We start from the raw sequence: 23,359 nt of genomic DNA on the forward strand, positions 1-23,359 counted from the left end.
ATATAAAATTAGCTGTAGTTTCACCATTCGGGGTCACAATCCTTAAAGTAAGACATCATTTTAATCGGTATTGTGTACAGATTCATAAAAGCTGAGAATTTTTTATATATCGCATACAAGGTTTTGCTTAAGGGTGCTATAAACAGTTTCGTACTAAAAACTAGGGGTATTTCCCCAGTGAGATTTACATACTGATGGAATTCCCTGCTATTTATATACCACTAAATGAAAAAGTTGATTGTTTTTTATGTTCAATGTGAAAAACATATATTGAAGTTCAATTAAAATGCCACTTTTGTCAAGATTTAAAAAAAAAAAAATGTTTTTGTGACTTCCTACTATATGGGAGGCAACTCCATAAACAGCTGATTTTCACCTGTTGCAAAAAGCACTTTGATTTGTCAGGTAAGATAGCTCCTTTCGGAGCAGGCGAACGTAGGCTGAAACTACATTTTCTTAAATCAGCCGGACAAGCTCTTCGAAATGCATATTATAAGAAATCTCAAATATATGCACAGGTTACTGATCCGTGTGTCCAAAGGTGGTCTGTTTTTAAGGTTTTTTAGGGGGGAAATGCCTAATTTCCAGCTGATAACTTGTACCATTTGCATGTTTAAACAAGAGATGTTTGATTTTTTTTTATTTATTCAGAAAGTTCATAGAATTATCTTTCCATTGATGTATAGATATCTATATAACATTGAATATCTGACTTCTGCATGATGGGTCCACTACTACATGCCCTGTTACAGAATGACGTCACGTTAAAAACTGTTGATTGCACCCTTAAAGGGACAAACATATAATATAGTGAGGTTTTCGCATAGAAATGTGTTAGTGAATGGACTAAAACAATTCTGAAAAATATTGTATTGCATGTGTACATTAATTTTAAAGCATCAGTTTGGTATATTTAATGCAAATATTACAGATTTGTACATAGCAACCAGATATAAGAAAAGCAGACTCTGTTCAAATTTTGAAGTTTTTCAGCTTATTGCGACGTCATGATACTTTTATTAATTCTCTCCTATATATGGAACCAAAAGTTGCACATGCAAAGTGTTGATTTTTTCTTCTTTGGCCTGTACTACTGATTAGTGTAACATGGATTTTTTTTCAGTAATTTATATTTTTTGTACTTTTTATAGTTAAAAGGCTCCAAGTATCATATATAAGAAATACACTATTTCAATATTTTTCTCAACTCAGCTACAACTTAGTTCATATAATAATAGGGACAAAATATGTTTAAAGTAACTTTATTTATGCTTATTTTACAGTTTTTATTCTATTTATTCAAAAGAAACCCAATTTTATGTTTTTTCTTTTTAAATAAACTGATGACAATAGGATACAGGAAATGTTTGGAATATGCCAGTTAAACTATTTGCCACTGGCCAAAATACCACAACTATGCGACATATAAAATTAGCTGTAGTTTCACCATTCGGGGTCACAATCCTTAAAGTAAGACATCATTTTAATCGGTATTGTGTACAGATTCATAAAAGCTGAGAATTTTTTATATATCGCATACAAGGTTTTGCTTAAGGGTGCTATAAACAGTTTCGTACTAAAAACTAGGGGTATTTCCCCAGTGAGATTTACATACTGATGGAATTCCCTGCTATTTATATACCACTAAATGAAAAAGTTGATTGTTTTTTATGTTCAATGTGAAAAACATATATTGAAGTTCAATTAAAATGCCACTTTTGTCAAGATTTAAAAAAAAAAAAATGTTTTTGTGACTTCCTACTATATGGGAGGCAACTCCATAAACAGCTGATTTTCACCTGTTGCAAAAAGCACTTTGATTTGTCAGGTAAGATAGCTCCTTTCGGAGCAGGCGAACGTAGGCTGAAACTACATTTTCTTAAATCAGCCGGACAAGCTCTTCGAAATGCATATTATAAGAAATCTCAAATATATGCACAGGTTACTGATCCGTGTGTCCAAAGGTGGTCTGTTTTTAAGGTTTTTTAGGGGGGAAATGCCTAATTTCCAGCTGATAACTTGTACCAATTTGCATGTTTAAACAAGAGATGTTTGATTTTTTTTTATTTATTCAGAAAGTTCATAGAATTATCTTTCCATTGATGTATAGATATCTATATAACATTGAATATCTGACTTCTGCATGATGGGTCCACTACTACATGCCCTGTTACAGAATGACGTCACGTTAAAAACTGTTGATTGCACCCTTAAAGGGACAAACATATAATATAGTGAGGTTTTCGCATAGAAATGTGTTAGTGAATGGACTAAAACAATTCTGAAAAATATTGTATTGCATGTGTACATTAATTTTAAAGCATCAGTTTGGTATATTTAATGCAAATATTACAGATTTGTACATAGCAACCAGATATAAGAAAAGCAGACTCTGTTCAAATTTTGAAGTTTTTCAGCTTATTGCGACGTCATGATACTTTTATTAATTCTCTCCTATATATGGAACCAAAAGTTGCACATGCAAAGTGTTGATTTTTTCTTCTTTGGCCTGTACTACTGATTAGTGTAACATGGATTTTTTTTCAGTAATTTATATTTTTTGTACTTTTTATAGTTAAAAGGCTCCAAGTATCATATATAAGAAATACACTATTTCAATATTTTTCTCAACTCAGCTACAACTTAGTTCATATAATAATAGGGACAAAATATGTTTAAAGTAACTTTATTTATGCTTATTTTACAGTTTTTATTCTATTTATTCAAAAGAAACCCAATTTTATGTTTTTTCTTTTTAAATAAACTGATGACAATAGGATACAGGAAATGTTTGGAATATGCCAGTTAAACTATTTGCCACTGGCCAAAATACCACAACTATGCGACATATAAAATTAGCTGTAGTTTCACCATTCGGGGTCACAATCCTTAAAGTAAGACATCATTTTAATCGGTATTGTGTACAGATTCATAAAAGCTGAGAATTTTTTATATATCGCATACAAGGTTTTGCTTAAGGGTGCTATAAACAGTTTCGTACTAAAAACTAGGGGTATTTCCCCAGTGAGATTTACATACTGATGGAATTCCCTGCTATTTATATACCACTAAATGAAAAAGTTGATTGTTTTTTATGTTCAATGTGAAAAACATATATTGAAGTTCAATTAAAATGCCACTTTTGTCAAGATTTAAAAAAAAAAAAATGTTTTTGTGACTTCCTACTATATGGGAGGCAACTCCATAAACAGCTGATTTTCACCTGTTGCAAAAAGCACTTTGATTTGTCAGGTAAGATAGCTCCTTTCGGAGCAGGCGAACGTAGGCTGAAACTACATTTTCTTAAATCAGCCGGACAAGCTCTTCGAAATGCATATTATAAGAAATCTCAAATATATGCACAGGTTACTGATCCGTGTGTCCAAAGGTGGTCTGTTTTTAAGGTTTTTTAGGGGGGAAATGCCTAATTTCCAGCTGATAACTTGTACCAATTTGCATGTTTAAACAAGAGATGTTTGATTTTTTTTTATTTATTCAGAAAGTTCATAGAATTATCTTTCCATTGATGTATAGATATCTATATAACATTGAATATCTGACTTCTGCATGATGGGTCCACTACTACATGCCCTGTTACAGAATGACGTCACGTTAAAAACTGTTGATTGCACCCTTAAAGGGACAAACATATAATATAGTGAGGTTTTCGCATAGAAATGTGTTAGTGAATGGACTAAAACAATTCTGAAAAATATTGTATTGCATGTGTACATTAATTTTAAAGCATCAGTTTGGTATATTTAATGCAAATATTACAGATTTGTACATAGCAACCAGATATAAGAAAAGCAGACTCTGTTCAAATTTTGAAGTTTTTCAGCTTATTGCGACGTCATGATACTTTTATTAATTCTCTCCTATATATGGAACCAAAAGTTGCACATGCAAAGTGTTGATTTTTTCTTCTTTGGCCTGTACTACTGATTAGTGTAACATGGATTTTTTTTCAGTAATTTATATTTTTTGTACTTTTTATAGTTAAAAGGCTCCAAGTATCATATATAAGAAATACACTATTTCAATATTTTTCTCAACTCAGCTACAACTTAGTTCATATAATAATAGGGACAAAATATGTTTAAAGTAACTTTATTTATGCTTATTTTACAGTTTTTATTCTATTTATTCAAAAGAAACCCAATTTTATGTTTTTTCTTTTTAAATAAACTGATGACAATAGGATACAGGAAATGTTTGGAATATGCCAGTTAAACTATTTGCCACTGGCCAAAATACCACAACTATGCGACATATAAAATTAGCTGTAGTTTCACCATTCGGGGTCACAATCCTTAAAGTAAGACATCATTTTAATCGGTATTGTGTACAGATTCATAAAAGCTGAGAATTTTTTATATATCGCATACAAGGTTTTGCTTAAGGGTGCTATAAACAGTTTCGTACTAAAAACTAGGGGTATTTCCCCAGTGAGATTTACATACTGATGGAATTCCCTGCTATTTATATACCACTAAATGAAAAAGTTGATTGTTTTTTATGTTCAATGTGAAAAACATATATTGAAGTTCAATTAAAATGCCACTTTTGTCAAGATTTAAAAAAAAAAAAATGTTTTTGTGACTTCCTACTATATGGGAGGCAACTCCATAAACAGCTGATTTTCACCTGTTGCAAAAAGCACTTTGATTTGTCAGGTAAGATAGCTCCTTTCGGAGCAGGCGAACGTAGGCTGAAACTACATTTTCTTAAATCAGCCGGACAAGCTCTTCGAAATGCATATTATAAGAAATCTCAAATATATGCACAGGTTACTGATCCGTGTGTCCAAAGGTGGTCTGTTTTTAAGGTTTTTTAGGGGGGAAATGCCTAATTTCCAGCTGATAACTTGTACCAATTTGCATGTTTAAACAAGAGATGTTTGATTTTTTTTTATTTATTCAGAAAGTTCATAGAATTATCTTTCCATTGATGTATAGATATCTATATAACATTGAATATCTGACTTCTGCATGATGGGTCCACTACTACATGCCCTGTTACAGAATGACGTCACGTTAAAAACTGTTGATTGCACCCTTAAAGGGACAAACATATAATATAGTGAGGTTTTCGCATAGAAATGTGTTAGTGAATGGACTAAAACAATTCTGAAAAATATTGTATTGCATGTGTACATTAATTTTAAAGCATCAGTTTGGTATATTTAATGCAAATATTACAGATTTGTACATAGCAACCAGATATAAGAAAAGCAGACTCTGTTCAAATTTTGAAGTTTTTCAGCTTATTGCGACGTCATGATACTTTTATTAATTCTCTCCTATATATGGAACCAAAAGTTGCACATGCAAAGTGTTGATTTTTTCTTCTTTGGCCTGTACTACTGATTAGTGTAACATGGATTTTTTTTCAGTAATTTATATTTTTTGTACTTTTTATAGTTAAAAGGCTCCAAGTATCATATATAAGAAATACACTATTTCAATATTTTTCTCAACTCAGCTACAACTTAGTTCATATAATAATAGGGACAAAATATGTTTAAAGTAACTTTATTTATGCTTATTTTACAGTTTTTATTCTATTTATTCAAAAGAAACCCAATTTTATGTTTTTTCTTTTTAAATAAACTGATGACAATAGGATACAGGAAATGTTTGGAATATGCCAGTTAAACTATTTGCCACTGGCCAAAATACCACAACTATGCGACATATAAAATTAGCTGTAGTTTCACCATTCGGGGTCACAATCCTTAAAGTAAGACATCATTTTAATCGGTATTGTGTACAGATTCATAAAAGCTGAGAATTTTTTATATATCGCATACAAGGTTTTGCTTAAGGGTGCTATAAACAGTTTCGTACTAAAAACTAGGGGTATTTCCCCAGTGAGATTTACATACTGATGGAATTCCCTGCTATTTATATACCACTAAATGAAAAAGTTGATTGTTTTTTATGTTCAATGTGAAAAACATATATTGAAGTTCAATTAAAATGCCACTTTTGTCAAGATTTAAAAAAAAAAAAATGTTTTTGTGACTTCCTACTATATGGGAGGCAACTCCATAAACAGCTGATTTTCACCTGTTGCAAAAAGCACTTTGATTTGTCAGGTAAGATAGCTCCTTTCGGAGCAGGCGAACGTAGGCTGAAACTACATTTTCTTAAATCAGCCGGACAAGCTCTTCGAAATGCATATTATAAGAAATCTCAAATATATGCACAGGTTACTGATCCGTGTGTCCAAAGGTGGTCTGTTTTTAAGGTTTTTTAGGGGGGAAATGCCTAATTTCCAGCTGATAACTTGTACCAATTTGCATGTTTAAACAAGAGATGTTTGATTTTTTTTTATTTATTCAGAAAGTTCATAGAATTATCTTTCCATTGATGTATAGATATCTATATAACATTGAATATCTGACTTCTGCATGATGGGTCCACTACTACATGCCCTGTTACAGAATGACGTCACGTTAAAAACTGTTGATTGCACCCTTAAAGGGACAAACATATAATATAGTGAGGTTTTCGCATAGAAATGTGTTAGTGAATGGACTAAAACAATTCTGAAAAATATTGTATTGCATGTGTACATTAATTTTAAAGCATCAGTTTGGTATATTTAATGCAAATATTACAGATTTGTACATAGCAACCAGATATAAGAAAAGCAGACTCTGTTCAAATTTTGAAGTTTTTCAGCTTATTGCGACGTCATGATACTTTTATTAATTCTCTCCTATATATGGAACCAAAAGTTGCACATGCAAAGTGTTGATTTTTTCTTCTTTGGCCTGTACTACTGATTAGTGTAACATGGATTTTTTTTCAGTAATTTATATTTTTTGTACTTTTTATAGTTAAAAGGCTCCAAGTATCATATATAAGAAATACACTATTTCAATATTTTTCTCAACTCAGCTACAACTTAGTTCATATAATAATAGGGACAAAATATGTTTAAAGTAACTTTATTTATGCTTATTTTACAGTTTTTATTCTATTTATTCAAAAGAAACCCAATTTTATGTTTTTTCTTTTTAAATAAACTGATGACAATAGGATACAGGAAATGTTTGGAATATGCCAGTTAAACTATTTGCCACTGGCCAAAATACCACAACTATGCGACATATAAAATTAGCTGTAGTTTCACCATTCGGGGTCACAATCCTTAAAGTAAGACATCATTTTAATCGGTATTGTGTACAGATTCATAAAAGCTGAGAATTTTTTATATATCGCATACAAGGTTTTGCTTAAGGGTGCTATAAACAGTTTCGTACTAAAAACTAGGGGTATTTCCCAGTGAGATTTACATACTGATGGAATTCCCTGCTATTTATATACCACTAAATGAAAAAGTTGATTGTTTTTTATGTTCAATGTGAAAAACATATATTGAAGTTCAATTAAAATGCCACTTTTGTCAAGATTTAAAAAAAAAAAAATGTTTTTGTGACTTCCTACTATATGGGAGGCAACTCCATAAACAGCTGATTTTCACCTGTTGCAAAAAGCACTTTGATTTGTCAGGTAAGATAGCTCCTTTCGGAGCAGGCGAACGTAGGCTGAAACTACATTTTCTTAAATCAGCCGGACAAGCTCTTCGAAATGCATATTATAAGAAATCTCAAATATATGCACAGGTTACTGATCCGTGTGTCCAAAGGTGGTCTGTTTTTAAGGTTTTTTAGGGGGGAAATGCCTAATTTCCAGCTGATAACTTGTACCAATTTGCATGTTTAAACAAGAGATGTTTGATTTTTTTTTATTTATTCAGAAAGTTCATAGAATTATCTTTCCATTGATGTATAGATATCTATATAACATTGAATATCTGACTTCTGCATGATGGGTCCACTACTACATGCCCTGTTACAGAATGACGTCACGTTAAAAACTGTTGATTGCACCCTTAAAGGGACAAACATATAATATAGTGAGGTTTTCGCATAGAAATGTGTTAGTGAATGGACTAAAACAATTCTGAAAAATATTGTATTGCATGTGTACATTAATTTTAAAGCATCAGTTTGGTATATTTAATGCAAATATTACAGATTTGTACATAGCAACCAGATATAAGAAAAGCAGACTCTGTTCAAATTTTGAAGTTTTTCAGCTTATTGCGACGTCATGATACTTTTATTAATTCTCTCCTATATATGGAACCAAAAGTTGCACATGCAAAGTGTTGATTTTTTCTTCTTTGGCCTGTACTACTGATTAGTGTAACATGGATTTTTTTTCAGTAATTTATATTTTTTGTACTTTTTATAGTTAAAAGGCTCCAAGTATCATATATAAGAAATACACTATTTCAATATTTTTCTCAACTCAGCTACAACTTAGTTCATATAATAATAGGGACAAAATATGTTTAAAGTAACTTTATTTATGCTTATTTTACAGTTTTTATTCTATTTATTCAAAAGAAACCCAATTTTATGTTTTTTCTTTTTAAATAAACTGATGACAATAGGATACAGGAAATGTTTGGAATATGCCAGTTAAACTATTTGCCACTGGCCAAAATACCACAACTATGCGACATATAAAATTAGCTGTAGTTTCACCATTCGGGGTCACAATCCTTAAAGTAAGACATCATTTTAATCGGTATTGTGTACAGATTCATAAAAGCTGAGAATTTTTTATATATCGCATACAAGGTTTTGCTTAAGGGTGCTATAAACAGTTTCGTACTAAAAACTAGGGGTATTTCCCCAGTGAGATTTACATACTGATGGAATTCCCTGCTATTTATATACCACTAAATGAAAAAGTTGATTGTTTTTTATGTTCAATGTGAAAAACATATATTGAAGTTCAATTAAAATGCCACTTTTGTCAAGATTTAAAAAAAAAAAAATGTTTTTGTGACTTCCTACTATATGGGAGGCAACTCCATAAACAGCTGATTTTCACCTGTTGCAAAAAGCACTTTGATTTGTCAGGTAAGATAGCTCCTTTCGGAGCAGGCGAACGTAGGCTGAAACTACATTTTCTTAAATCAGCCGGACAAGCTCTTCGAAATGCATATTATAAGAAATCTCAAATATATGCACAGGTTACTGATCCGTGTGTCCAAAGGTGGTCTGTTTTTAAGGTTTTTTAGGGGGGAAATGCCTAATTTCCAGCTGATAACTTGTACCAATTTGCATGTTTAAACAAGAGATGTTTGATTTTTTTTTATTTATTCAGAAAGTTCATAGAATTATCTTTCCATTGATGTATAGATATCTATATAACATTGAATATCTGACTTCTGCATGATGGGTCCACTACTACATGCCCTGTTACAGAATGACGTCACGTTAAAAACTGTTGATTGCACCCTTAAAGGGACAAACATATAATATAGTGAGGTTTTCGCATAGAAATGTGTTAGTGAATGGACTAAAACAATTCTGAAAAATATTGTATTGCATGTGTACATTAATTTTAAAGCATCAGTTTGGTATATTTAATGCAAATATTACAGATTTGTACATAGCAACCAGATATAAGAAAAGCAGACTCTGTTCAAATTTTGAAGTTTTTCAGCTTATTGCGACGTCATGATACTTTTATTAATTCTCTCCTATATATGGAACCAAAAGTTGCACATGCAAAGTGTTGATTTTTTCTTCTTTGGCCTGTACTACTGATTAGTGTAACATGGATTTTTTTTCAGTAATTTATATTTTTTGTACTTTTTATAGTTAAAAGGCTCCAAGTATCATATATAAGAAATACACTATTTCAATATTTTTCTCAACTCAGCTACAACTTAGTTCATATAATAATAGGGACAAAATATGTTTAAAGTAACTTTATTTATGCTTATTTTACAGTTTTTATTCTATTTATTCAAAAGAAACCCAATTTTATGTTTTTTCTTTTTAAATAAACTGATGACAATAGGATACAGGAAATGTTTGGAATATGCCAGTTAAACTATTTGCCACTGGCCAAAATACCACAACTATGCGACATATAAAATTAGCTGTAGTTTCACCATTCGGGGTCACAATCCTTAAAGTAAGACATCATTTTAATCGGTATTGTGTACAGATTCATAAAAGCTGAGAATTTTTTATATATCGCATACAAGGTTTTGCTTAAGGGTGCTATAAACAGTTTCGTACTAAAAACTAGGGGTATTTCCCCAGTGAGATTTACATACTGATGGAATTCCCTGCTATTTATATACCACTAAATGAAAAAGTTGATTGTTTTTTATGTTCAATGTGAAAAACATATATTGAAGTTCAATTAAAATGCCACTTTTGTCAAGATTTAAAAAAAAAAAAATGTTTTTGTGACTTCCTACTATATGGGAGGCAACTCCATAAACAGCTGATTTTCACCTGTTGCAAAAAGCACTTTGATTTGTCAGGTAAGATAGCTCCTTTCGGAGCAGGCGAACGTAGGCTGAAACTACATTTTCTTAAATCAGCCGGACAAGCTCTTCGAAATGCATATTATAAGAAATCTCAAATATATGCACAGGTTACTGATCCGTGTGTCCAAAGGTGGTCTGTTTTTAAGGTTTTTTAGGGGGGAAATGCCTAATTTCCAGCTGATAACTTGTACCAATTTGCATGTTTAAACAAGAGATGTTTGATTTTTTTTTATTTATTCAGAAAGTTCATAGAATTATCTTTCCATTGATGTATAGATATCTATATAACATTGAATATCTGACTTCTGCATGATGGGTCCACTACTACATGCCCTGTTACAGAATGACGTCACGTTAAAAACTGTTGATTGCACCCTTAAAGGGACAAACATATAATATAGTGAGGTTTTCGCATAGAAATGTGTTAGTGAATGGACTAAAACAATTCTGAAAAATATTGTATTGCATGTGTACATTAATTTTAAAGCATCAGTTTGGTATATTTAATGCAAATATTACAGATTTGTACATAGCAACCAGATATAAGAAAAGCAGACTCTGTTCAAATTTTGAAGTTTTTCAGCTTATTGCGACGTCATGATACTTTTATTAATTCTCTCCTATATATGGAACCAAAAGTTGCACATGCAAAGTGTTGATTTTTTCTTCTTTGGCCTGTACTACTGATTAGTGTAACATGGATTTTTTTTCAGTAATTTATATTTTTTGTACTTTTTATAGTTAAAAGGCTCCAAGTATCATATATAAGAAATACACTATTTCAATATTTTTCTCAACTCAGCTACAACTTGGTTCATATAATAATAGGGACAAAATATGTTTAAAGTAACTTTATTTATGCTTATTTTACAGTTTTTATTCTATTTATTCAAAAGAAACCCAATTTTATGTTTTTTCTTTTTAAATAAACTGATGACAATAGGATACAGGAAATGTTTGGAATATGCCAGTTAAACTATTTGCCACTGGCCAAAATACCACAACTATGCGACATATAAAATTAGCTGTAGTTTCACCATTCGGGGTCACAATCCTTAAAGTAAGACATCATTTTAATCGGTATTGTGTACAGATTCATAAAAGCTGAGAATTTTTTATATATCGCATACAAGGTTTTGCTTAAGGGTGCTATAAACAGTTTCGTACTAAAAACTAGGGGTATTTCCCCAGTGAGATTTACATACTGATGGAATTCCCTGCTATTTATATACCACTAAATGAAAAAGTTGATTGTTTTTTATGTTCAATGTGAAAAACATATATTGAAGTTCAATTAAAATGCCACTTTTGTCAAGATTTAAAAAAAAAAAAATGTTTTTGTGACTTCCTACTATATGGGAGGCAACTCCATAAACAGCTGATTTTCACCTGTTGCAAAAAGCACTTTGATTTGTCAGGTAAGATAGCTCCTTTCGGAGCAGGCGAACGTAGGCTGAAACTACATTTTCTTAAATCAGCCGGACAAGCTCTTCGAAATGCATATTATAAGAAATCTCAAATATATGCACAGGTTACTGATCCGTGTGTCCAAAGGTGGTCTGTTTTTAAGGTTTTTTAGGGGGGAAATGCCTAATTTCCAGCTGATAACTTGTACCAATTTGCATGTTTAAACAAGAGATGTTTGATTTTTTTTTATTTATTCAGAAAGTTCATAGAATTATCTTTCCATTGATGTATAGATATCTATATAACATTGAATATCTGACTTCTGCATGATGGGTCCACTACTACATGCCCTGTTACAGAATGACGTCACGTTAAAAACTGTTGATTGCACCCTTAAAGGGACAAACATATAATATAGTGAGGTTTTCGCATAGAAATGTGTTAGTGAATGGACTAAAACAATTCTGAAAAATATTGTATTGCATGTGTACATTAATTTTAAAGCATCAGTTTGGTATATTTAATGCAAATATTACAGATTTGTACATAGCAACCAGATATAAGAAAAGCAGACTCTGTTCAAATTTTGAAGTTTTTCAGCTTATTGCGACGTCATGATACTTTTATTAATTCTCTCCTATATATGGAACCAAAAGTTGCACATGCAAAGTGTTGATTTTTTCTTCTTTGGCCTGTACTACTGATTAGTGTAACATGGATTTTTTTTCAGTAATTTATATTTTTTGTACTTTTTATAGTTAAAAGGCTCCAAGTATCATATATAAGAAATACACTATTTCAATATTTTTCTCAACTCAGCTACAACTTAGTTCATATAATAATAGGGACAAAATATGTTTAAAGTAACTTTATTTATGCTTATTTTACAGTTTTTATTCTATTTATTCAAAAGAAACCCAATTTTATGTTTTTTCTTTTTAAATAAACTGATGACAATAGGATACAGGAAATGTTTGGAATATGCCAGTTAAACTATTTGCCACTGGCCAAAATACCACAACTATGCGACATATAAAATTAGCTGTAGTTTCACCATTCGGGGTCACAATCCTTAAAGTAAGACATCATTTTAATCGGTATTGTGTACAGATTCATAAAAGCTGAGAATTTTTTATATATCGCATACAAGGTTTTGCTTAAGGGTGCTATAAACAGTTTCGTACTAAAAACTAGGGGTATTTCCCCAGTGAGATTTACATACTGATGGAATTCCCTGCTATTTATATACCACTAAATGAAAAAGTTGATTGTTTTTTATGTTCAATGTGAAAAACATATATTGAAGTTCAATTAAAATGCCACTTTTGTCAAGATTTAAAAAAAAAAAAATGTTTTTGTGACTTCCTACTATATGGGAGGCAACTCCATAAACAGCTGATTTTCACCTGTTGCAAAAAGCACTTTGATTTGTCAGGTAAGATAGCTCCTTTCGGAGCAGGCGAACGTAGGCTGAAACTACATTTTCTTAAATCAGCCGGACAAGCTCTTCGAAATGCATATTATAAGAAATCTCAAATATATGCACAGGTTACTGATCCGTGTGTCCAAAGGTGGTCTGTTTTTAAGGTTTTTTAGGGGGGAAATGCCTAATTTCCAGCTGATAACTTGTACCAATTTGCATGTTTAAACAAGAGATGTTTGATTTTTTTTTATTTATTCAGAAAGTTCATAGAATTATCTTTCCATTGATGTATAGATATCTATATAACATTGAATATCTGACTTCTGCATGATGGGTCCACTACTACATGCCCTGTTACAGAATGACGTCACGTTAAAAACTGTTGATTGCACCCTTAAAGGGACAAACATATAATATAGTGAGGTTTTCGCATAGAAATGTGTTAGTGAATGGACTAAAACAATTCTGAAAAATATTGTATTGCATGTGTACATTAATTTTAAAGCATCAGTTTGGTATATTTAATGCAAATATTACAGATTTGTACATAGCAACCAGATATAAGAAAAGCAGACTCTGTTCAAATTTTGAAGTTTTTCAGCTTATTGCGACGTCATGATACTTTTATTAATTCTCTCCTATATATGGAACCAAAAGTTGCACATGCAAAGTGTTGATTTTTTCTTCTTTGGCCTGTACTACTGATTAGTGTAACATGGATTTTTTTTCAGTAATTTATATTTTTTGTACTTTTTATAGTTAAAAGGCTCCAAGTATCACATATAAGAAATACACTATTTCAATATTTTTCTCAACTCAGCTACAACTTAGTTCATATAATAATAGGGACAAAATATGTTTAAAGTAACTTTATTTATGCTTATTTTACAGTTTTTATTCTATTTATTCAAAAGAAACCCAATTTTATGTTTTTTCTTTTTAAATAAACTGATGACAATAGGATACAGGAAATGTTTGGAATATGCCAGTTAAACTATTTGCCACTGGCCAAAATACCACAACTATGCGACATATAAAATTAGCTGTAGTTTCACCATTCGGGGTCACAATCCTTAAAGTAAGACATCATTTTAATCGGTATTGTGTACAGATTCATAAAAGCTGAGAATTTTTTATATATCGCATACAAGGTTTTGCTTAAGGGTGCTATAAACAGTTTCGTACTAAAAACTAGGGGTATTTCCCCAGTGAGATTTACATACTGATGGAATTCCCTGCTATTTATATACCACTAAATGAAAAAGTTGATTGTTTTTTATGTTCAATGTGAAAAACATATATTGAAGTTCAATTAAAATGCCACTTTTGTCAAGATTTAAAAAAAAAAAAATGTTTTTGTGACTTCCTACTATATGGGAGGCAACTCCATAAACAGCTGATTTTCACCTGTTGCAAAAAGCACTTTGATTTGTCAGGTAAGATAGCTCCTTTCGGAGCAGGCGAACGTAGGCTGAAACTACATTTTCTTAAATCAGCCGGACAAGCTCTTCGAAATGCATATTATAAGAAATCTCAAATATATGCACAGGTTACTGATCCGTGTGTCCAAAGGTGGTCTGTTTTTAAGGTTTTTTAGGGGGGAAATGCCTAATTTCCAGCTGATAACTTGTACCAATTTGCATGTTTAAACAAGAGATGTTTGATTTTTTTTTATTTATTCAGAAAGTTCATAGAATTATCTTTCCATTGATGTATAGATATCTATATAACATTGAATATCTGACTTCTGCATGATGGGTCCACTACTACATGCCCTGTTACAGAATGACGTCACGTTAAAAACTGTTGATTGCACCCTTAAAGGGACAAACATATAATATAGTGAGGTTTTCGCATAGAAATGTGTTAGTGAATGGACTAAAACAATTCTGAAAAATATTGTATTGCATGTGTACATTAATTTTAAAGCATCAGTTTGGTATATTTAATGCAAATATTACAGATTTGTACATAGCAACCAGATATAAGAAAAGCAGACTCTGTTCAAATTTTGAAGTTTTTCAGCTTATTGCGACGTCATGATACTTTTATTAATTCTCTCCTATATATGGAACCAAAAGTTGCACATGCAAAGTGTTGATTTTTTCTTCTTTGGCCTGTACTACTGATTAGTGTAACATGGATTTTTTTTCAGTAATTTATATTTTTTGTACTTTTTATAGTTAAAAGGCTCCAAGTATCATATATAAGAAATACACTATTTCAATATTTTTCTCAACTCAGCTACAACTTAGTTCATATAATAATAGGGACAAAATATGTTTAAAGTAACTTTATTTATGCTTATTTTACAGTTTTTATTCTATTTATTCAAAAGAAACCCAATTTTATGTTTTTTCTTTTTAAATAAACTGATGACAATAGGATACAGGAAATGTTTGGAATATGCCAGTTAAACTATTTGCCACTGGCCAAAATACCACAACTATGCGACATATAAAATTAGCTGTAGTTTCACCATTCGGGGTCACAATCCTTAAAGTAAGACATCATTTTAATCGGTATTGTGTACAGATTCATAAAAGCTGAGAATTTTTTATATATCGCATACAAGGTTTTGCTTAAGGGTGCTATAAACAGTTTCGTACTAAAAACTAGGGGTATTTCCCCAGTGAGATTTACATACTGATGGAATTCCCTGCTATTTATATACCACTAAATGAAAAAGTTGATTGTTTTTTATGTTCAATGTGAAAAACATATATTGAAGTTCAATTAAAATGCCACTTTTGTCAAGATTTAAAAAAAAAAAAATGTTTTTGTGACTTCCTACTATATGGGAGGCAACTCCATAAACAGCTGATTTTCACCTGTTGCAAAAAGCACTTTGATTTGTCAGGTAAGATAGCTCCTTTCGGAGCAGGCGAACGTAGGCTGAAACTACATTTTCTTAAATCAGCCGGACAAGCTCTTCGAAATGCATATTATAAGAAATCTCAAATATATGCACAGGTTACTGATCCGTGTGTCCAAAGGTGGTCTGTTTTTAAGGTTTTTTAGGGGGGAAATGCCTAATTTCCAGCTGATAACTTGTACCAATTTGCATGTTTAAACAAGAGATGTTTGATTTTTTTTTATTTATTCAGAAAGTTCATAGAATTATCTTTCCATTGATGTATAGATATCTATATAACATTGAATATCTGACTTCTGCATGATGGGTCCACTACTACATGCCCTGTTACAGAATGACGTCACGTTAAAAACTGTTGATTGCACCCTTAAAGGGACAAACATATAATATAGTGAGGTTTTCGCATAGAAATGTGTTAGTGAATGGACTAAAACAATTCTGAAAAATATTGTATTGCATGTGTACATTAATTTTAAAGCATCAGTTTGGTATATTTAATGCAAATATTACAGATTTGTACATAGCAACCAGATATAAGAAAAGCAGACTCTGTTCAAATTTTGAAGTTTTTCAGCTTATTGCGACGTCATGATACTTTTATTAATTCTCTCCTATATATGGAACCAAAAGTTGCACATGCAAAGTGTTGATTTTTTCTTCTTTGGCCTGTACTACTGATTAGTGTAACATGGATTTTTTTTCAGTAATTTATATTTTTTGTACTTTTTATAGTTAAAAGGCTCCAAGTATCATATATAAGAAATACACTATTTCAATATTTTTCTCAACTCAGCTACAACTTAGTTCATATAATAATAGGGACAAAATATGTTTAAAGTAACTTTATTTATGCTTATTTTACAGTTTTTATTCTATTTATTCAAAAGAAACCCAATTTTATGTTTTTTCTTTTTAAATAAACTGATGACAATAGGATACAGGAAATGTTTGGAATATGCCAGTTAAACTATTTGCCACTGGCCAAAATACCACAACTATGCGACATATAAAATTAGCTGTAGTTTCACCATTCGGGGTCACAATCCTTAAAGTAAGACATCATTTTAATCGGTATTGTGTACAGATTCATAAAAGCTGAGAATTTTTTATATATCGCATACAAGGTTTTGCTTAAGGGTGCTATAAACAGTTTCGTACTAAAAACTAGGGGTATTTCCCCAGTGAGATTTACATACTGATGGAATTCCCTGCTATTTATATACCACTAAATGAAAAAGTTGATTGTTTTTTATGTTCAATGTGAAAAACATATATTGAAGTTCAATTAAAATGCCACTTTTGTCAAGATTTAAAAAAAAAAAAATGTTTTTGTGACTTCCTACTATATGGGAGGCAACTCCATAAACAGCTGATTTTCACCTGTTGCAAAAAGCACTTTGATTTGTCAGGTAAGATAGCTCCTTTCGGAGCAGGCGAACGTAGGCTGAAACTACATTTTCTTAAATCAGCCGGACAAGCTCTTCGAAATGCATATTATAAGAAATCTCAAATATATGCACAGGTTACTGATCCGTGTGTCCAAAGGTGGTCTGTTTTTAAGGTTTTTTAGGGGGGAAATGCCTAATTTCCAGCTGATAACTTGTACCAATTTGCATGTTTAAACAAGAGATGTTTGATTTTTTTTTATTTATTCAGAAAGTTCATAGAATTATCTTTCCATTGATGTATAGATATCTATATAACATTGAATATCTGACTTCTGCATGATGGGTCCACTACTACATGCCCTGTTACAGAATGACGTCACGTTAAAAACTGTTGATTGCACCCTTAAAGGGACAAACATATAATATAGTGAGGTTTTCGCATAGAAATGTGTTAGTGAATGGACTAAAACAATTCTGAAAAATATTGTATTGCATGTGTACATTAATTTTAAAGCATCAGTTTGGTATATTTAATGCAAATATTACAGATTTGTACATAGCAACCAGATATAAGAAAAGCAGACTCTGTTCAAATTTTGAAGTTTTTCAGCTTATTGCGACGTCATGATACTTTTATTAATTCTCTCCTATATATGGAACCAAAAGTTGCACATGCAAAGTGTTGATTTTTTCTTCTTTGGCCTGTACTACTGATTAGTGTAACATGGATTTTTTTTCAGTAATTTATATTTTTTGTACTTTTTATAGTTAAAAGGCTCCAAGTATCATATATAAGAAATACACTATTTCAATATTTTTCTCAACTCAGCTACAACTTAGTTCATATAATAATAGGGACAAAATATGTTTAAAGTAACTTTATTTATGCTTATTTTACAGTTTTTATTCTATTTATTCAAAAGAAACCCAATTTTATGTTTTTTCTTTTTAAATAAACTGATGACAATAGGATACAGGAAATGTTTGGAATATGCCAGTTAAACTATTTGCCACTGGCCAAAATACCACAACTATGCGACATATAAAATTAGCTGTAGTTTCACCATTCGGGGTCACAATCCTTAAAGTAAGACATCATTTTAATCGGTATTGTGTACAGATTCATAAAAGCTGAGAATTTTTTATATATCGCATACAAGGTTTTGCTTAAGGGTGCTATAAACAGTTTCGTACTAAAAACTAGGGGTATTTCCCCAGTGAGATTTACATACTGATGGAATTCCCTGCTATTTATATACCACTAAATGAAAAAGTTGATTGTTTTTTATGTTCAATGTGAAAAACATATATTGAAGTTCAATTAAAATGCCACTTTTGTCAAGATTTAAAAAAAAAAAAATGTTTTTGTGACTTCCTACTATATGGGAGGCAACTCCATAAACAGCTGATTTTCACCTGTTGCAAAAAGCACTTTGATTTGTCAGGTAAGATAGCTCCTTTCGGAGCAGGCGAACGTAGGCTGAAACTACATTTTCTTAAATCAGCCGGACAAGCTCTTCGAAATGCATATTATAAGAAATCTCAAATATATGCACAGGTTACTGATCCGTGTGTCCAAAGGTGGTCTGTTTTTAAGGTTTTTTAGGGGGGAAATGCCTAATTTCCAGCTGATAACTTGTACCAATTTGCATGTTTAAACAAGAGATGTTTGATTTTTTTTTATTTATTCAGAAAGTTCATAGAATTATCTTTCCATTGATGTATAGATATCTATATAACATTGAATATCTGACTTCTGCATGATGGGTCCACTACTACATGCCCTGTTACAGAATGACGTCACGTTAAAAACTGTTGATTGCACCCTTAAAGGGACAAACATATAATATAGTGAGGTTTTCGCATAGAAATGTGTTAGTGAATGGACTAAAACAATTCTGAAAAATATTGTATTGCATGTGTACATTAATTTTAAAGCATCAGTTTGGTATATTTAATGCAAATATTACAGATTTGTACATAGCAACCAGATATAAGAAAAGCAGACTCTGTTCAAATTTTGAAGTTTTTCAGCTTATTGCGACGTCATGATACTTTTATTAATTCTCTCCTATATATGGAACCAAAAGTTGCACATGCAAAGTGTTGATTTTTTCTTCTTTGGCCTGTACTACTGATTAGTGTAACATGGATTTTTTTTCAGTAATTTATATTTTTTGTACTTTTTATAGTTAAAAGGCTCCAAGTATCATATATAAGAAATACACTATTTCAATATTTTTCTCAACTCAGCTACAACTTAGTTCATATAATAATAGGGACAAAATATGTTTAAAGTAACTTTATTTATGCTTATTTTACAGTTTTTATTCTATTTATTCAAAAGAAACCCAATTTTATGTTTTTTCTTTTTAAATAAACTGATGACAATAGGATACAGGAAATGTTTGGAATATGCCAGTTAAACTATTTGCCACTGGCCAAAATACCACAACTATGCGACATATAAAATTAGCTGTAGTTTCACCATTCGGGGTCACAATCCTTAAAGTAAGACATCATTTTAATCGGTATTGTGTACAGATTCATAAAAGCTGAGAATTTTTTATATATCGCATACAAGGTTTTGCTTAAGGGTGCTATAAACAGTTTCGTACTAAAAACTAGGGGTATTTCCCCAGTGAGATTTACATACTGATGGAATTCCCTGCTATTTATATACCACTAAATGAAAAAGTTGATTGTTTTTTATGTTCAATGTGAAAAACATATATTGAAGTTCAATTAAAATGCCACTTTTGTCAAGATTTAAAAAAAAAAAAATGTTTTTGTGACTTCCTACTATATGGGAGGCAACTCCATAAACAGCTGATTTTCACCTGTTGCAAAAAGCACTTTGATTTGTCAGGTAAGATAGCTCCTTTCGGAGCAGGCGAACGTAGGCTGAAACTACATTTTCTTAAATCAGCCGGACAAGCTCTTCGAAATGCATATTATAAGAAATCTCAAATATATGCACAGGTTACTGATCCGTGTGTCCAAAGGTGGTCTGTTTTTAAGGTTTTTTAGGGGGGAAATGCCTAATTTCCAGCTGATAACTTGTACCAATTTGCATGTTTAAACAAGAGATGTTTGATTTTTTTTTATTTATTCAGAAAGTTCATAGAATTATCTTTCCATTGATGTATAGATATCTATATAACATTGAATATCTGACTTCTGCATGATGGGTCCACTACTACATGCCCTGTTACAGAATGACGTCACGTTAAAAACTGTTGATTGCACCCTTAAAGGGACAAACATATAATATAGTGAGGTTTTCGCATAGAAATGTGTTAGTGAATGGACTAAAACAATTCTGAAAAATATTGTATTGCATGTGTACATTAATTTTAAAGCATCAGTTTGGTATATTTAATGCAAATATTACAGATTTGTACATAGCAACCAGATATAAGAAAAGCAGACTCTGTTCAAATTTTGAAGTTTTTCAGCTTATTGCGACGTCATGATACTTTTATTAATTCTCTCCTATATATGGAACCAAAAGTTGCACATGCAAAGTGTTGATTTTTTCTTCTTTGGCCTGTACTACTGATTAGTGTAACATGGATTTTTTTTCAGTAATTTATATTTTTTGTACTTTTTATAGTTAAAAGGCTCCAAGTATCATATATAAGAAATACACTATTTCAATATTTTTCTCAACTCAGCTACAACTTAGTTCATATAATAATAGGGACAAAATATGTTTAAAGTAACTTTATTTATGCTTATTTTACAGTTTTTATTCTATTTATTCAAAAGAAACCCAATTTTATGTTTTTTCTTTTTAAATAAACTGATGACAATAGGATACAGGAAATGTTTGGAATATGCCAGTTAAACTATTTGCCACTGGCCAAAATACCACAACTATGCGACATATAAAATTAGCTGTAGTTTCACCATTCGGGGTCACAATCCTTAAAGTAAGACATCATTTTAATCGGTATTGTGTACAGATTCATAAAAGCTGAGAATTTTTTATATATCGCATACAAGGTTTTGCTTAAGGGTGCTATAAACAGTTTCGTACTAAAAACTAGGGGTATTTCCCCAGTGAGATTTACATACTGATGGAATTCCCTGCTATTTATATACCACTAAATGAAAAAGTTGATTGTTTTTTATGTTCAATGTGAAAAACATATATTGAAGTTCAATTAAAATGCCACTTTTGTCAAGATTTAAAAAAAAAAAATGTTTTTGTGACTTCCTACTATATGGGAGGCAACTCCATAAACAGCTGATTTTCACCTGTTGCAAAAAGCACTTTGATTTGTCAGGTAAGATAGCTCCTTTCGGAGCAGGCGAACGTAGGCTGAAACTACATTTTCTTAAATCAGCCGGACAAGCTCTTCGAAATGCATATTATAAGAAATCTCAAATATATGCACAGGTTACTGATCCGTGTGTCCAAAGGTGGTCTGTTTTTAAGGTTTTTTAGGGGGGAAATGCCTAATTTCCAGCTGATAACTTGTACCAATTTGCATGTTTAAACAAGAGATGTTTGATTTTTTTTTATTTATTCAGAAAGTTCATAGAATTATCTTTCCATTGATGTATAGATATCTATATAACATTGAATATCTGACTTCTGCATGATGGGTCCACTACTACATGCCCTGTTACAGAATGACGTCACGTTAAAAACTGTTGATTGCACCCTTAAAGGGACAAACATATAATATAGTGAGGTTTTCGCATAGAAATGTGTTAGTGAATGGACTAAAACAATTCTGAAAAATATTGTATTGCATGTGTACATTAATTTTAAAGCATCAGTTTGGTATATTTAATGCAAATATTACAGATTTGTACATAGCAACCAGATATAAGAAAAGCAGACTCTGTTCAAATTTTGAAGTTTTTCAGCTTATTGCGACGTCATGATACTTTTATTAATTCTCTCCTATATATGGAACCAAAAGTTGCACATGCAAAGTGTTGATTTTTTCTTCTTTGGCCTGTACTACTGATTAGTGTAACATGGATTTTTTTTCAGTAATTTATATTTTTTGTACTTTTTATAGTTAAAAGGCTCCAAGTATCATATATAAGAAATACACTATTTCAATATTTTTCTCAACTCAGCTACAACTTAGTTCATATAATAATAGGGACAAAATATGTTTAAAGTAACTTTATTTATGCTTATTTTACAGTTTTTATTCTATTTATTCAAAAGAAACCCAATTTTATGTTTTTTCTTTTTAAATAAACTGATGACAATAGGATACAGGAAATGTTTGGAATATGCCAGTTAAACTATTTGCCACTGGCCAAAATACCACAACTATGCGACATATAAAATTAGCTGTAGTTTCACCATTCGGGGTCACAATCCTTAAAGTAAGACATCATTTTAATCGGTATTGTGTACAGATTCATAAAAGCTGAGAATTTTTTATATATCGCATACAAGGTTTTGCTTAAGGGTGCTATAAACAGTTTCGTACTAAAAACTAGGGGTATTTCCCCAGTGAGATTTACATACTGATGGAATTCCCTGCTATTTATATACCACTAAATGAAAAAGTTGATTGTTTTTTATGTTCAATGTGAAAAACATATATTGAAGTTCAATTAAAATGCCACTTTTGTCAAGATTTAAAAAAAAAAAAATGTTTTTGTGACTTCCTACTATATGGGAGGCAACTCCATAAACAGCTGATTTTCACCTGTTGCAAAAAGCACTTTGATTTGTCAGGTAAGATAGCTCCTTTCGGAGCAGGCGAACGTAGGCTGAAACTACATTTTCTTAAATCAGCCGGACAAGCTCTTCGAAATGCATATTATAAGAAATCTCAAATATATGCACAGGTTACTGATCCGTGTGTCCAAAGGTGGTCTGTTTTTAAGGTTTTTTAGGGGGGAAATGCC

This window comes from Mytilus trossulus, chromosome 10, assembly GCF_036588685.1.
Source record: "Mytilus trossulus isolate FHL-02 chromosome 10, PNRI_Mtr1.1.1.hap1, whole genome shotgun sequence".
Taxonomy (NCBI): Eukaryota; Metazoa; Mollusca; class Bivalvia; order Mytilida; family Mytilidae; genus Mytilus; species Mytilus trossulus.